Raw genomic sequence first — 15,167 nt, 5'->3', positions numbered from 1 at the left:
GTTGCCTCATCCAGCGAAGGGAAGGTCTTTGCCCCCTGTGTCTTTACCACCAGTCAGTTTGCACTGGTAAGCACAAGCCTGTTCTAGCCACTCCTAGAATCCCATTTATAAAGGAATTTGATGATCAGGAGTCCAGGCTTAGCTTTTACCAAACCACAAGCAACCCCTTCTCCCTCCATTTCTTTAAGTTATTCAGGATGGACTCATCAGGAATTCTTAGGGAAATGGATGGATCTGGAGAATATCATCCTGAGTGAGGTAACCCAATCACAAAAGAACACACATGGTATGCACTCACTGATAAGTTCAGAATACCCAAAATACAATCCACAAACCACAAGAAACTCAAGAAGAAGGAAGACCAAAGTGTGGATACTTTGATCCTTCTTAAAAGGGGGAATAAAATACCCATGGAAGGAGTTGCAGAGACAAACTATGGGGCAGAGACTGAAAGAAGGACAATCCAGAGACTGCCCCACCTGGGAATCCTTCCCATATTCAGTCACCAAACCTAGGCACTATTGTGGTGCCAGCAAGTGCTGGCTGACAGGAGCCTGAGATAGCTGTCTCCTGAGAGGCTCTGACAGTGCCCAACTAATACAGAAGAAGAGGCTGAAAGCCATCCATTGGACTGAGCATAGGATCCCCAGTGAAGGAGCTAGAGAAAGGACCCAAGGAGCTGAAGGGTTTGCAACTCCTTAGGATGAACAACAATATGAACTAACTAGTACCCTCAGAGCTCCCAGGGACTAAAATTCCAACCAAAGAGTTCACATGGTGGGACCATATGGCAGAGGATGGCCTAGTTGGTTATCAATGGGAGAAGAGGCCCTTGGTCCTGTGAAGGTTCTATGCCCTAGTGTAGGGGAATACCAAGACCAGGATGAGGGAGAGGGTAGGTTCGTGAGCAGGGGGAGGGAGCAGGGTTTTTTTTCTCTTTTTTTTCTTTTTGGAGGGGAAACTGGGACAGGAGATATCATTTGAAATGTAAAAAAAGAAAATAGCTAATAAAAAAAGAGAAAAAAAGGAAGTTTTCATTGCCACTTGACTTTGTTGAAAAATTGGGTTCTTCTGCATTTCCATTCCTTTCTTGCTGGATTGCTTCTGTAGCCATCAGAACACATGGCTGACTCCCCTCCCCCTAGTCAAGCATACATGTTTAGATGTAGTATACATCAAGGAGGCAATGCTGCCACTATCACTTGGAACTCAGGCCTCAAAGTATCAAGAATGTACAAATCCTCTGTGGAACATCTATTACATGCCAAGGCATGCTAAGCTAGACACCAAGAAATATGATGATTAAGCATGAGGCAATCACAAAGAGAAAGCAGGCAAAGATGGTTTTAACTGAAGCGTTGAGAGTGATGATTTCTTAGGAAAAGGTCGCTATGATAAGCTTAGGAAAAGCAGCCAACACAGATGTGAAAAAATAACTAGTAAGCCAAAACACATAGATAAGCAGAATTGGCCAGGCATGGTGAACCAAGGCCTTATAATCCGAACACTTTGGAGATGATAACAGAAGGATTGCAATGATGTTAAGGCTATATAGGAGTCCCAGGGAAGTTTGAGATCCTGAATAAAACCATGTTTTTAAAACCTCAATGGAGAGATAGGCTGGGAAAGAGAGAGAGTAGGATTAGAGAGGAGTATCATGGGAGTGTTACTCTAGACAGAAGAGTGCTCTTACGATTAGGTATAGTAGAGAAGCCATGTATGTACAAAAGGAGAGTGAAGAGTTTAAAATGACAACCTACAGCAAAAGTGTCAATCAGAGGTTAATAAAATAATCCTATAAGTCTAAATTGGATGTGTTTGGAACTTGGATGTGTTCTTCTGATGGGAAACCACTAAAGAGTTTTGAGACCTGGAAGAGTATATAGGAGCAGAAGAAGCAAGTGAGTTGATGTGCAAAATATTTATTTGAGATGTGCGGGTTAATGATGGACTAGACACAAACAGCATGGAAAGTAAAACTGTCCATCGGGAGATATGCCACAGTGATGATCAAGACCTGGAATAGAGCAGGGGTCCCTCCAAGCACAAGTAATGCATTTCAGGGATGTTAGAAAACTGGTTTCCCATCTTCTCTGCACATTTAAATAACAAGTCCCCAAGCTCCTGCTCTGTGCCCAAAGAGTCTGACTTAATTGATCTAGGATATTTTTAAAGCTCCCCTGGTGACCCTAGTTAGTGACTAAGGCTAAGAAGCACTGATTGGTCCTTTGAGTAGCCCCTGTTAATTAGAGGAAGATGTATATACAGAAAATGAAGACAGCAAGGACGACTACCAATCCTTTATCTTTAATGACAGTGAAAGATATCTTCAGGATCTTGCATTGGAGGTAATCAAAGGACAGTCTCTAAGAAAGAGAAAATGGAGTATTGACGAGCAATACTTGAAAGTCTTCTAGAACTAACACTGCATCAAAGGGAAGCTATCTAGGCTAAGAAGAGTGTAAGTACTCAGCTGCACACTAAGGAACAATATTCAGAGAAATGTCAAAGATAGAGAAGAAAATCCTAAAAGAAATCAATTAAGTATAGTTCACACTGAGCAAGGGGAGACGGGTGCCATCATGAAGAAAGCACCCGCTTCAAATTCAGCAGAGGGGCCTGCTACAAAACATCCTTGGGAATAAATAACTGAGAGATCACTTATGGCCTTACAGGGAGCACTGTTAACACAGTTGGTTAACCAGTGGGTTAAAAAGAATGGGAGCCAGGGCAATGATAAGAAGATCTGCATTTTTAAAAAACAACTGCATAAATATGAAGGATGTACATAGTTTCTTCACATAGCCACAGATTGTATAAACATAGTGACACAAAGATTTGACAGGAAAGAAATGTAATCATGAATGTATTTTTAAAGAAATGTCCCAGCCAGGCAGTGGTGGCACACGCCTTTAATCCCACCACTTGGCAGGCAGAGGCAGGTGGATTTCTGAATTCGAGGCCAGCTTGGTCTACAGAGTGAGTTCCAGGTCAGCCATACAGAGCCAGGGCTATACAGAAAAACCGTTTCTCAATCTCCCCCCAACCCCCGCCAAAAAATGAAATGTCCCAAGGTCCAACTTCTGGAGAATGAACTACAGGCAACTAATGACTACTGATTGGAGAATTATCCTCTCCTAGGGACAAGTCCTGTACTGCATAACCAATACAAAGTGCTTAGCCCTGCAATCATATGCATGTAAACATAGAAGCACACTCAGCAGGTTATGTTCATGTATTTGTGCTCAAATGTATGTGTGGGTGTGTAACAGTAATAATCAAAGAAAAAGGAAGCCATTGATTGAAGAGGGAATGAAGGGGACATAGAAGAGGTGGAGGGTGACAAGGGAAGGGGGAACTGATTTAATTTAATTAAAGTGGTTTTTAAAGATGACAAAAAAGAGATTACAAGTTATTTTAATAAAAGATCAGGTAATGGTGTGTCTTAGGGTTTTACTGCTGTGAGCAGACTAAGGACAACATTTAACTGGGGCTGGCTTAGGTCCAGTTCAGTCCATTATCAAGGCAAGAACATGTTAGCATCTAGGAAAGCATGTTTCAGGTGGAGCTGAGAGTTCTACATCATCTGAATGCTGCTAGTGGAAGACTGACAACCAGGCAGTTAGGCCTAGGGTATTAAAGCCCACACCCACAGTGATACCCCAACTCCAGGAAGGCCACACCTCCTAATAGTGCCACTCTCTGAGCCAATCATATATAAACCATCACACGGTGCTATTGGGAGCCAACCGTATTTGATGAAATAGAATAATTGTCTCCTCAAATTGAATGGATCATAAGGTGAATGATGAATGTTTTGAGCAGATATAAATGGCAAACGACCAGTGAACAACAGACATGATTTATTCTGAAGCCCAGTGACATTAGAGATCCAGTAGAGTTAGATCCCCACCTGAAAGGATGTACAACTTTCCGGAGCAGGGCTAATGGAGGGACGGTTACAACTTCAAACAGGTTTGTGATGGGACTGGGGAGGAACTGTGGAAACACAAGAATGGAAGGCATGAAGGATTGTGTAGGAGAGTTTATTTTTAGATTGTCATCAGCATAGTTTAGGACTCAGCAGCAGGAAAAGGACAAAGTACTGAAAAGAATGATCATCTTGCTCATGCAAGAGTGTTAAAAAAAAAAAAAGCAACTGCTTCCAATATTATATGGGATAATCAAAAAGTCATTGTGTTGATATGTAATCTTCGGTGTTAATAAAAAAACAAGTATACTTTTAGAATAAAATTTTATGACCAGTAGGCTAGGAAGAAAGTAGGTTGGTATCATCATTCATATGCATAGTCTTTGTAAAATATAGATGAAAGAGTTTATTGCATTTGAATATGAAGAATGAATTTAGAAATAGACAGCATTGTAGATGCCAACCCTCCAGACAGTAGAGAAAACAATGGATTCCAACTCTCCCTCCCTCCTCCTTTTTTAAAGACTGCTTTTCAATTTTCCATCTTACTCTCTGTGATGGTTTGTATATGCTGGCCCAGGGAATGGCACTATTAGGAGGTGTGACCTTGTTGGAAGTAGCTGTGGCCGTGTTGAGTACCCATGTCACTGTGGGCTTGGGCTTTAAGATCCTATTCCTAGCTGCCTGGAAGTCAATATTTTCTAGCTGCCTTCATTTGAAGAGGTAGACCTCTCAGCTCCTCCTGCACCATGCGTGCCTGGATGAAGCCATGCTTCCAGCTGATGATAATGGACTGTACCTCTGAACCTGTAAGCCAGCCCCAATTAAATGTTATCATTATAAGAGTTGCCTTGGTCATGGTATCTATTCACATCAATAAAACCCTAACTAAGACAGTCTCATAAATCACAAAGATATTGCTGAGAAAGCAGTCAAAATAGTGAACAGATGTTTTAAAATGTACCTAAAGAGGAAAATTAGGGGAAATTTTAACCTAATATCAACAGCAAAGATAGAGAGGAAGAGGGAAAGAGGAGAAGGGGAGGGGAAGGGAGGGGAGGAGAGGAGAAAATATTTATTACCTGCTGAAGTTAGTTTTATTAAAAAAAATCTTATAAAAGAATTTTATCAAAACCCTTGGACAAAGTACCATTTTTTTCTAATTCTTGATGAAAATCAGATTTTCTAAGTGGTTAAATGTCTTGATATCCTCCTTTACAAGCTGCAAATGAGCCTACCACCTTTACCACCCACATCAAAAACAGGCACAGAAGAAAAGAAAACCATTCTATACTCTAAGTCCTTCATTTCTTCTCTCTTCTCTTCATATTGTGTTTCATGTTTGGGTTTTAAAACATGGATCAATTTTGCTGTCAAAAACATATATATACAACAGCCAGAAAGCCCTCTTTGGGTCAGATGTGAGGTAATACTTGCATGAAATCAGCATTTGCTTGGGACAGCTAAAATAACAAATTATGTAGCATGGGCACTCGTGCTTCTAAACAAGCATCTTTCCTGCAAGCCTTTGTTAAGAGCTGGTCATCAGCTGCTTTAAACCTACTAAAGGAGGGCTTTTCTCCTCCCTATGGACACTAACAGAAAACTTCCACTGATTCTTTGAGGACTGATATTGTAGGAAGGAAATGTCAGTGTGGAACTGCAATTGCATATACACAATAAAACATTGCTAAAAAAATTGACCAAGATTATTTAACATACATAAAATTTCATTCTATAAATTGAGCATTGCTATGTTACCCCACACTTACATTCTATAAATATACTGTTGTAATAGCTCCTATGAAATATAAAAGAAATGGACACTTAGCATTGACAAAAGAAGTAAGAAAATGCACTTGGATAAAGGAACATGAAGGATATCTGAGAAAAGAAATACAAATACATGTATGGGTTTGAAGGTAAAGGGAGGGAGTGTAAACATGAGGCACAACAAAACCCCCAGTGATATATTTTAGGGAACAAAGGATGTCAGTTCTGTGTTGAAAAGGTCATATTAAAAATGTCAAAACTCAACAGATTATACAAAATAAACTATGGACATTTTGATCCTAGAATTGAAAGTTTCTATCAATTCTGTATATAAATTTTACAAGCACTTTTCTGAGGTGAAAGAGAAATGGTATAGTAATATCAGTATTTGAGGGATGTATTGTTAGCACGGTATAATTTTCTTTTAACAGAGAGAGCGAATAGTAGGGCTTCTTATTTTCTTTGGTTTAGAGTAGCTCAGGATCATGAGACAGCTCCAGCAATAGAATGAACACAGTTCTTTTGTTTTGTTTTGTTTTAAAAGAGGTGTGGGAATCCTGACTCTACTTTGACTTAAAAGAGTATGTCTTTCTTTTTCTATGTCTTGACAATTCCATACACATGTATACTGCAATACACCTGAACTAAGGAAAGGTCTGAAGGTTTGAATAAGATAAACTCATATATTTAAATGTTTAGTCAGCAAGGAACTCAACTTGTTGATAGGATTAGTTTGATTGGGAGGTGTAGCCCTGTTGGAGTAAGTGTTTTACTGGGGTCGATGTTGAGGTTACAAAAGCTCATGCCAGTTCTAGTTTCTGTTTGTGAATAAGAATGTAGCTCTCAGCTACTACTCCACCATTATGCCTATCTGCATACCACCATGCTACCCACAATAATGAGAGTAAACTAAACTTCTGAAATGTTAAACAATCTGCCAGTTAAATACTTTATTTTTTGAGTTGCCTTGGTCATGGTGTCTCTTCATAGCACTAGAACAGTGACCCAGACTAAGAGAAAGAAAACCTAGAAAAGTTTAAGTACAACATTATATAAAGAGGACAAGTTTTCCTCCACCTCCCTAACACATTGTAGCAGATCAGACTGCCATGTTTCCATGCAGGGGCAGAAGAAGATTCCATTCAGAAAGTCATCCACCTTCAGTGCCTATTATAGCAATTAATATAAGAATCAGCAGTGTTGCATGTAGTTTTAAAAACACACTACTACCTTGCCCGGGAGCTGCTGCATTCTGGCCCCTCCCGGCTCCTTTTGTCCCACACAGCTTAGCTCCAGGATCAATCTCCAACCCTGCTTCCATTTCTAACTGCCTTTGCTGTGGCTTGGCTCTGCCATCTGCTGTGCTAGCCCTAACCCAGACTCTTTCTCTACCTGCCTTTACTCCTGGAGTCCACCACTCCACCATCCCACTCCTGAGGCCCTTGTTCCATGGATAAAAGACACACACTTTACAACTTGCCTTTTGTGGCACAACTGTTGGGCACAATTACCTCCTGCCTAGAAAGGCGTGCCCTTATCAGTTTATCATCTCTATCTCTCCCTCCACCCTCAACTTAGTGGCTTTCATCAGCTATCCCCCACCAGCATTCTTGGCCCCAACCTGTAGTGGAGCTTTCAGGCCCTAGCTATCCTGAGAACTTACATGACTGCTGCTTTCTTCTCATTCCAAAACATGGCAGAAAACACCCTCTCTTTCCCTGTGTCTCCTTTTCATCTTGTGACCCAGAAGTTCCACCTGCACCTTCAATCCAGCAATCAGCCTCTGACTCCTTTATTGACAAGTCAAGAACCAATTGGTGAACAAGACCTTTACGACAGAACCTCCCCTCACACAGCTGATAAAAAGGAAAGGTATGAAATGTTAGCTTCTAGACATGACATAGCTGTTCCATGCATTATGTCACAAAAGTGGGCTTTCCTGCCCTCCGTAAGTACCAATAGCAGAAGGTATTTGAACAAAGCCACTTTAGATACTAAGTTTATTAAGGGACTCTTACCCCACTTCTGTGAGCTGTTAGATTACTTATTCATTGAAGGTTGTCTAGAATGCTATTTAATTTTTTTTAAGCAATCTTGTTAATTACTTCAACTATTATAAAATTTCAAAACAAGTAATTAAAATATGAACAAATATGGACACACATACACACACACACACACACACACACACACCTAGTGATATATAATGTCATTTAGCATACTACTTTACCCAAACTTAAGAAAGTTTGGCAAGTCTGTTCTAAAGGATTGCCTCATCAGGATCAAAAAAGAGGCTTCACATTTTCTGCAAGTTAGGTGACACTTGTCTAATTCCTAAAACTGGTAAGCTGATTAAGTATGACTGAACATTTTCCTTATCAAAGATTAAGCTTCAATAAAAATTCAAGAGAAGAATTTTTGTTGAAACTTAACAATACTACGTGATTAAGGAGCCATGTTGAATGAACAGTTGAGGAAAAGATTATTATACTTGTGTATCTTTGTATTTTGAATGTCTTATAACTTCTGATTTTTGTTGTTTTTAAGTACTAGTTTTTATTCTTTGAAAACGTCATGCATTTCTACAATGTATATTTTATATACACACACCACTACTTTCTTCCAGTTCCCCCAAGTATCCCCATCCCATTTACCTCTTAAATTCATGTCCTCTTTTTAGCTTTGTGGTTGATTATCCTTTGAATCAAATTAATACTTCCCATAATCACATAGATGTGTGACTATCCACTGGGCCATGAGCAAGTTAACAGTGGCCACATTGCCAAACAAGAGTGATCACCTGCCAGTTAACAGTCAACTGATAATAACTCCTAAAATAAAATTAGAGCTCTGGAGTTCACTATCCCACTGACAATAATAAATTTTATTGGCTTGCGTTTGTATAGGTACCATGTAGGTAAACAACTCAATTGCGCTGAGTTGATGCATTCAATAGCCATGACCTGTTCATAAGTTAACATTTCACAGCTTTCCTTCTCATGTATAGGCTTCTGCATCTTTCTTCCCACTCTTTCTTGAGCCATGGGTAGTTGCAGTTGACAGAGATGGTCCATCTATAGGTAGGTACTCAGGATTTTGCATACTTAGCATTTTGACCAGTGATGAGTTTCTGCATTAACCATTCAATATTCATTGAGGGGGAAAGGCTTCTTTAATCAGAGTTAGAAACAGCACAAATCCATGGTAATAAACATAGATATATGAAAGATACAGTAAAGGTTTTGACAGCATGATAATTTAGCCAAGCAATAGTATGTTTTCCCATAGGACTTATGATTTCTCTAGCCATTAGCTTTGGAGCAGATTTATGTAACAGGTACAAGATCCTTCCTGTGGAGCTGACCTCATATCTAATCAGAAAACATTTGATTACCCCTTAACAACTGTGGCACTATTGCACTAGTGGACACTCTTTCCAGAAGGTCAGTCTTGTAACATGCATAGCTCAACACTAGATAAGACCATTGATGATTTTTTTTTCTCTGCCAATAACCTTCATAGAACCTTCTGGCAACATGAAAGCTAGCCAGCCTGGAGAATTTCCTGTTCATTTCAAGGTTGACTTCACTATGTCTTGCATTCATAGTGAGTGATTTTCAGCAATAGGGTACTACCATCTAGTTAGTGTGGGCATCTAATAACAATGACATTTGGCCTATGTTGTCTTGAGTGCCTATGGAATCACCTTGACCACTAACTTATAATACCTCATGCATAGCACTGATATTTTAATTAATAACCCATGTGTCCTATAAGCAGCATTGTCTAGCCATGCAAGTTATTTTGTGCAAACTCTCTCTGCTTATGTAGTATGTATGCATGTGCGTATATATGTACCTTTGCATATCATCTGCCTGCCTATATGTCTGTCTTCATGTCTACTATTAGTTTCTAATTCAAATTCTTTCTTGAGTTGGAAGGTCATAGGTTTCCATATAGCTTTTCCATACACACTGCATTTTGGCGATGTAGCTTCTCATTGGTATTGTTTGACTTGATAAGGAAGATCAACACCATGGAAACTGAAATGTTGACTTAAAGTCTGACATGGATTAAAATGGTGCAATTCATTCTGAGTCCTCACAAAATCCAGGTTAAAAATAGAAAGTGTAATCACTAAAGAACAATGTGTGAAAAATAAGTATTCAGCAAATGCTAGTTTTGATCCAAACAGTGGAAAGTTGGGGAAAGAATGCTGTTAGCAGTATGAAAAACTGCTTTATACCAGTGTACACATAATAATAACCTGATTGCTTTAAGAAACAAAAAGGGGACTGGGTCAGATTAGGCTCTGAAAGACACAATTAGGAGGGAAAATAATACCTTGTGATGAAACATAAAAGAGAGCGGTAGAGAAATAGGGCTGTGCAATGGCTAGAATTAGCAGTGGAGGTTGGATGTCATATATCTACCCAGCTCATAACCACGAATCGCATTCATGATAGTTTCTAGTATAAAGACATTGGACATGCAGAGACTGTGTCAGGAGAGAAATCAGAACCCTAATAGAAACTGGAGGGGAGCACCTACAAATAAAATTGCACACTGCACACAGTGCCAAATGTTACTACCTTTTTTAAAAGGTGGTCTCAGAAAACAAGATTATTTTTTCTCTGCTAATCAAATAGTAAATTAACTAAAATGAAATAGGTAGATTATATACATTAGGTCATTCCTTCTGATTCTAGTGAAGTGACTCCTTGAACCTCCTTCACGAGACAAAGGATTCATATGTATTATCTTTATCCACAAGAAGAACAGCAATGCAAACTTAGAGGATCAGAATTTTAGTGACAAATTATTTCACAATAAAAATGCAACATGTTTTCTTAGTCAAAACTGATGGACACAGTAAGAATATAGCAAACTGATTACAATCTATTTAACAAGTAGGACCTAAGCAACAAGAAAAAAAGATAAATGTGATAAAGCATTTTAGGGCGTAGACACACATTCTGAAAGATTTTATTTTCAGTTTCAAACCGCGAACATGTCTCTACTCCTCAAAATGTACCTTTTCTTATCCATCAATCTGCCTTAATAATGAGTCATGGAAATCTGATTGCCAAACTCATCTCAAATTCTCCATCCCCACCTCTCCTAACAATCCAGCTTAGTGTTTCTCAACCTTCTTAATGATGTGACCCTTTAATACAGTTCCTCATGTTGTGGTGGCCCCCAACCATAAAATTATTTTCATTCCTAATTCATAAGCATAATTTTTCTACTGTTATTAATCATAAATATCTACATTTTTCTCAGTTGTCTTAAGTAACCACTGTGAAAGGGTACCCATCACTCACAGCTTTTCCTGCCTTTCATTTGTGAAAGCTAGATTTCTTTGACTCAGCCATCATGTTCGATGTCATTTATGCAGAATACTTTCCTCAGTGTGTTCACCAAAAATGGTCACACAATCTCATCCTGTTACATTGGTTTGTAAACGTTTTCTGTAAGGGACCTGATAGCAGATGTTTTCAGCTTCACTTCAGCTTCTCCTGTCACAACTGGATAACCAGTGCTGGATCAGAAACAGTCATGGGCAATAAATAAACAATTATGACCGTGTTTCGTAAAGCTTTATTTGAACTACCAAGCCAGTATAGTTTGCCAATCCCTACTCAATCATACCAAAATCTACTAAGACTCTGGTCAACAAAACTCTGCCTTTGTAACATGCTTTCTTTTATTAGAATTCAAACCACACAGGAGGAGCAACAATATTGTAAATCTCATTTATTATTTGATCCCAATATCTAGTGCCTTGAGGACAGGAAAAAATACTCATTTCCTGAATAAATAAATGAATGGAAAAATAGTATGCAAAGTTCAAAACACTACAGAAGAAAAAAATCAGAATCTAATTTTTGAGTGCTTATTCGGTTTTTCACTAGTATAAGAGGATTAGTAAAGTATTACTATTCGCAGATAATTTGACTATTGAAAAGCTATCATTTATTCTTGTAAAATTATATTACAAAATGACAGAAAGTACAAAAGGAAATTTAAGCAAAGTCACTTGTAGTTTTGGGTTTCTATTGCTGTGAAGAGACACCATGACCACAGTAATTCTTATGATGAAAAGCATGTAATTGGGCTGGCTTACCTGTCACAGATTTGAACCATTATTGTTATGGCAGGAAACGTGGTGGTGTGCAGGTGGACATGGTGCTAGAGAAGGAATTGAGACTTCTCCATCTTGATTAGCAGGCAGCAGGAAGTGAATGCCACACTAGGCCGAGCTTGAGCACCTGAGACCTCAAAGCCTGCGCAAACAGTGACCACTTCCTCCAACATGGCCACACCCGCTACAACATTCCCAAACCTCTTAATAGTGAGAACCACATACTATGGACCAAGCATTCAGACACATGAGTCTATGGGATCTATTCCTATTCAAACTACCACACCACAGTCCACATTTTACACATCCTATTTATTTTTACTCTGGATTAGGGACCTCTCTCTCTATTCATCTGTTCTCTTTCTGAGATGACTTTTGATTATTACCTCTTGGAGTGGGAGGGTAGTGCAGAGCCCTGCTGGAATCTACAGGATAGACACTATGAACATCTCTAAAAAACCTCCAATGAACACGGCAGATCCCTACCAAAAGGAAAAACTTCTACAAAGTGAATAACATATTGCACAAATATAGACATATTGAGTTAAGGAAATCATATCTTAGGCTTACTCTCCATTAAAATGTTTATTTTGCTGTTGCTGTCTTGAGGATAATTCTTATGGAATTTTCTAATGCTACTTAAATTTATGGACACATTTTGAAAATGTGTGAGAAAGAAAATTTACATTCATTCATGACTATAGCTTTGAATGGGATGCTAAGCATTTCTGAAGCAGTCCCTTCAGTGAAAGGATGGAAGGCAAACCCTCAGTGCCAAGATTTTATTTTAAGAATCCTCAGCTAATCTGATAACCTCCTTAGAGGAGTCAGACCTCAGACTGCCTGCGTCTTGGCTTGTACACAAGGTTAACTGCCTACCAGATTCCATGATAGCCATTGGCCAGATGACAGCAATGACAGTAAATTTCAGCTGACATCCTATGTCAGCAACAAAACAGGAAGGAAGGAGGGAGCATTCCAAGGGCAAGAACAATACAGCCAATATCCTTTTCTCGTTTCTGTGTAAGCCAGTGACTTCACTGTTAGACTGCTGCTCTTGTCTGTTGCTGAGTTAGACTGGCCCTGGGCCACAAAATCTCTACAACTCAAGCCCAGGAAATAAGCTATCATTTCTTCACATTTAATTCACGATAAAAGGTTTCAATTCTGATTTGCTTTAGGCCTCAGTCAAGTTAACAAATTTTTTCTTAAATATGTATACATTACTGAGGATTATACAGAATGACTTTCATGATCAGGAACTTCATACTTATGTAATATTACAAGGAAGAAGATATATGCATTTGTGTGTAAGCATCTCTGTGTGTACATGTGTGTTTGTTAATGTTTCTGCATATATATATATATACACACACACATATATATCCATATACATACACACCCATGCATGCGTGTGTGCCTGTATGTGTGTAAATTGGTTTAGAAGTCAAGCACTCTGTTTGAATATATTTTTAAATAATTTAAAAATTCATTTTATATGTATGCATATGGGTCTGTGTGTATTTATGTACACCATGTGCAGGCAGGTGTCTATACATGAGAGAAAAGTGTATCAGATCTTCTGAAACAGGAGCAACGTGTGCTCTTAACTGCTGAGCTATCTTTCCAGTTTCCTATATTTTCACATCTTGATGCTGTTCATATCATTACATAAATTACAGAAGCTATACATAAGCCGAATGAATGAGGAAATTTTCCTGTTTCTGCCACCATGCCTACTCCTATTTTCCCATTCAGCTACTATCCTTAAGTTCGGTCTTTGGCTTCCTTCATCTCATTTGGAATTCTATGTTCTGTTTTCAGTAGCTCGGATGGTTTAAACTACTACATTCCTGCAGGTAACTTTCAAGATTCTACCTTTTCACCAACTTCAGAAATGTATATATATATATATAAATCCTATTAGATATAGGCTTTAAATTGCATGTGTGAAAATCAGTACTGAGCTTCCTACTCTCATGTAGACTTCTTTTCTTACTGATATTCATCTCATTCATTGTACTGGGCTATATAAAAACACAGAGTACCCTGGACATTCCATAACACAACATCTTAAGCTATGAACACTAGATATGAGAGAAAAGTGAATAGGAAGGAAAGGGGGCAAAATTATACTGAGACTACATTTTACTGATTAGGGGCATCTAGTTCCTTATCTCATTTTTTCCTTCCTCTTCTCCTCCTCCTCATCCTCCTCCTTCTTTAGCATGACTACTTAACAAACAGCAAGCAACAAAAACCAACAGCAACCAAACAACAACCAACAAACCTCCAACAACCCAGAACATCTCTCAGGACCCTAGATGCCCTCTGAAAAGACCTCAGAATTCCAAATGTCACACAATAGCAGAAACTATCTGCAGCTAGCAAAATCATGCCCCTCCATGAGGCAAATCATAGTCAGCTGTTGTGGGACATCTGAAGCAGCCACATATCCTATACCTGATATTTCTATGTTTTTTTTTAAATAAACCAAAATTCCAAATTATTCACTAAAGATGAGAGTTCAAAGCGATGTGGGGTTTTTGTATGCTTGCTGTTATGAGTTCATGGAGCATGAACAAATTACACAGCTTTTTAATATTTATTTGTTTATTTACTTTCTTTACATCTCGCTTAAAATGCCAAATAACCATTGAATGAGCAACTTTGAGTTCTTGGGCATCTTCTCATGTAGACAGGGGAGGATCAGCTCTGAGGATCGCTTTCAACTGACCATTGTGAGCATCGGTTAGCCTGCCATATGCCTCTCATCCTCAAGGCTCAGCTCGCCTTTGGAAAACTTCTTGAATCAATATTGCACTGTACGTTCTTTAGTCGTTGTGGTCTCATCATTGACACTGCCTGTCATCTTCAATGTTTTATGACCATTTTGAACTCAAATAAGAAAAATCATTCAATCTTGCTTTTTTGTCTGACACCATTTCCATAGTTTGAAGTAAATCAAAAAGGAACTGCAAGTAATATATTATTAACGGTAACAAAGCAAGGACTTTAAACTACAATTATGTGTAATACAATCACATTTATTAAGAATATGTTGCAATATCAAATGTTGAGATTTAAAACAAGGAAATATCTGAAATTACTTTTGCACCAATCAAATATACTTACTGAATTGCCTCATTTCTCTGTTTAGTTTTCCTACATACCCTTGGTCTTTCAAAAGTGAATATTTTGTGTTATACTTTATGGATTTTTTCCAAGTTTTATTTATATTTTTAAAAATATCAGCTTGAAATGAAAAATTTAAAGTCTGCCTCCTTTGTTTGACTTTTGAATAGTGAGTCTAAGTAT

Source organism: Mastomys coucha, unplaced genomic scaffold (assembly GCF_008632895.1).
Source record: "Mastomys coucha isolate ucsf_1 unplaced genomic scaffold, UCSF_Mcou_1 pScaffold12, whole genome shotgun sequence".
NCBI classification, from domain to species: Eukaryota; Metazoa; Chordata; class Mammalia; order Rodentia; family Muridae; genus Mastomys; species Mastomys coucha.
This window is presented reverse-complemented; position numbering follows the sequence as displayed.